Source organism: Crocuta crocuta, unplaced genomic scaffold (assembly GCF_008692635.1).
Source record: "Crocuta crocuta isolate KB4526 unplaced genomic scaffold, BGI_CrCroc_1.0 scaffold1293, whole genome shotgun sequence".
NCBI lineage: Eukaryota > Metazoa > Chordata > Mammalia > Carnivora > Hyaenidae > Crocuta > Crocuta crocuta.
Window position 1 is genome coordinate 514,555 of NW_027531937.1, and position 3,335 is coordinate 517,889.

The window sequence follows — 3,335 nt, forward strand, 5'->3', positions numbered from 1 at the left end:
TAAATTCTAGTTAAATGTATAAACTTGAAAGTCCAGTTCTAGTAGGATCTGGGATGGCATGTTTGACAAGTATTATTAGAGAAAGAAGTTACATTCGTTAAGCTGCTTCAGTGGTCCAGGTTTACACACATATACCCTATGGTGTGTATAGTTTACACACTATGTATAAACTCATTTAATCTTTACCATCATCTTTTCCCCCCAGATGAAAAATGAAATTTCGAGAGGTTAAATAATGTGCCCAAAGTCACACAGCCACGAAGTGATAGACCCAGGATTGAAACACAGGTGTGTCTCAGTCCACTTTCCATGCAGCTCCATATTGCAGGTTGGGCCCCCAGGGATCAGACTCTGAGATGAGATCAGCATGACAGAAGATTACTGGTGAGTGCTCAGGGAGCACCCCTGAGGGAAAAGTTAAGGACACAGAGTCAAGGAGAGGAAGTGGGCTGTGGCTGTCATAGCAAAGGACTCTGCAGTCAGGCCGTGGGAGAGCTCTGAAGCTGGAATAGCTCTCCAAGGTTGTCCCGAATAGAGAGCAAGGGGTCAGGGCTTTANCAACTGCATCAAGCAATCAATCCAGATTGAACTGTAAAGGGAGGCAGCCCCACAGAGGAGAGGACCGGCTGACAGTTAAGGGGGTGAGCCCTGGATCAGGACGGTCTTTCCTGTTGGACACTAGAGCATTCAGGCCCTGACTTCCAGATAATCCTCAAAAGGAGAAGCCAGATATCTAAGCCCAAACAAAGCACTAAGATGAACACTGCAAGTCCCTTTAAAGAACCTGCCCAAGGAGCCGTCAGCACAGGCTGGTACATTTTTAATGTTGTCGAGTTCAGGCATGGCCCCAAACTGAGTCAACTTACAGTATTGAATTTATTTATTGTAGGGTTCCACGTCGTGACCACACACCCAGTGAAAAGTTCCTAAAAGTAAATAATTCAGGGGCTGTTTACTCCTAGACACTGCTGGTGGGGACGGAGCTTGGTAGGTGATAAGATATTAACAGCCAGTCATAATGGCAGTCGTCTTCAAATGGAAGCAGCCAGACAGAGTGGAATAACATAAAGGAAGCACACATTTCCCAGATGAACCCTTCGCCTCTGTGGCTGATCCAACCTTACCTTCCATCTCTTTGGAGAATGGGAAGAAGGAGAAGGAGGGAAAGTTAGAAGTCAACAGGGAAGAAGAAAATATGAGGCGGCTGATGGGAGACAGGGCTGACTTACTGAATATGTTATCTTGTGACCCTCTGAATTAATTACTCTGATCGCCTGCTTTCACATGAGGAAACTGAGATTCAAAAAGACTAATTGAGATCCAGTGGGTGTGGGGGAGAAACAAGGGAGAGAAAGAAAAGGGGGTGAATGGAAGGGGGAAGAGGGGAGACTAGAGTTGGGCCCATGTAGCAGAAAGGGAAGACAATGTTTTTTCTTTTCTTTTTTTTTGGGGGGGGGAGACAATTTTTTAAATGTTGCCAAAGCCCCCCATGCTCCCAGAAAACTATGCTTCCTCCCTCTGCACTCATACTGAGAAATCAAGAAGGAAATATGTCCCTGAACCCTCTGATCTTCATAACTACCTTCTTTTCCTCCTTTCTAAATATCTCCAGATCCTGCTTGCGGTGCCCAAAGACCTCTGAAGGACTGTCTTTCCAGAGGTTGATGACAGAAATCATTTTCAGCTTCGTTTCTAATAGAATTTTCAACAATGAAGTGAACACTCAACCGAGCAGTTGCGGTACATGAGACGCTTCCAAATATGTTATTTCATTGACTCTTCACAGAAACCCTGCCAAGACAAAGCATTATTATTTCTATTTTTGTGGAAGATGAATCGGAAGCCCAGAGAGGTTGGTTAACTGGCCCAAGATTGCACAGCCAGTGGCAGAACCAAGATTCTAAGCCAAGATTGGAGCCTGCATGTTTTTCACTTGTTCCTCCTGCCTCAGGGTTACTGGGGTCCTTGAGCCCCACATGGATGGCCCTGGTCTTGCTTTTGGTTGCTCCAAACACTCAGCATCCGTCAAGGATTGCAAATTTGGGAGCGATCGGTTACCCAGTACTGGGCATTTTGTGTTTATTTAATTCAGGTGATTTTGTGTGTGACTCTTGGGGCACCCATATAGTATACAGGCCTCCCTCCAATAAGCAAAACTTCCCAACTGTACTGAGTCATTTGGCAGGAAGAAGTGAGCCACAGCCAATGCAAACAGGGAGGAGCACAGGCAGGGAACAGGGAGGGTGGGAGGGGGATTCCGTCATGTATGGCGCTGCGACTTCAAGCACCTCCTTTTTGCCTCCCGCAAAAATAAGCAACACCCCCATGTGAATATTCTCCCCAAGGAGACACTCAGTCTGTCCTTGTGATCTGTGGTCCCTTAGGGACCCCCCAGCCAGCACCCACGACCTGTGCCTTTGGCAATCATCCTGGGCCTGGATTAGCTCTAGCTCGTGTGAATGCCTGCGGATGCTGCCAAAGGTTGGTGCCCGCAGGTGGAGGGGGTGACCATTGTTCACAGCACCCCTGAGGCGCTGGCCTCCTGCAGAGAGAGGCAGCGACCAGGTCGTCCCAGGCCTTGGCAGCCTGAAGACACACTGCCAGGGGCACTGCGGGAGGGCTGACGAGCCGAGCGGGAAGGGAGAGGACCGTTCTGGGGGCACACCCAGGAAGGCACCGCCTCTCAGATCTAAAGGAGGAGGCGGGGGTCTCTGAGGGGGGACCTCCAAAACAGTGACACTGTGACCCAAACGCTACGAAGCCACCAGGGAAGCGGGGCAGGTACAAGGGAGGTGGGTGAAGCAGGGAGTGCGAGGGCGATATTTGCTGCGGCACATGGAAGAACCGGACTCAAGCACACTGCAGCCACAGGTCTGGAGGCTCTAGATGGAAAGCGGACAACGTCAAAATGGCATTAGTTCTCAACCCTGGGTGGTGGAAAGGAAGAAAACATGTACACGTATAAAGGCACATGTGCATATACTCATATCTACGTGTGTGTATGAAGGTGTACATAATGTCTCTGGAACAGTGATGGGTTTGAGATCCTCTGCCATTCGCCAACTCCGGGACCTCGCACAAAGGCGCAGGACCTGAGAGCACGGAGTCCTCGGGACCGGGCTGTCCGGGAGGCGCCAAGGGCGCCCACGCTCAAAGCGCAGGAAACGTTCTCTTCCCTCCCACTCCCCCGGAGCGACGTGGAAGGCTGCTTTGTTTCCTTCCCAGGGAGGGACCTGCAAGAATGGCGAGGCTCCGGCGATCTCTGGAGCCCTCGAAGGGGAGGGAGCCCCGGGCGTGGTGGGGCAGCCTCAGCCCGGGGGAAGGCAGGCTACAAA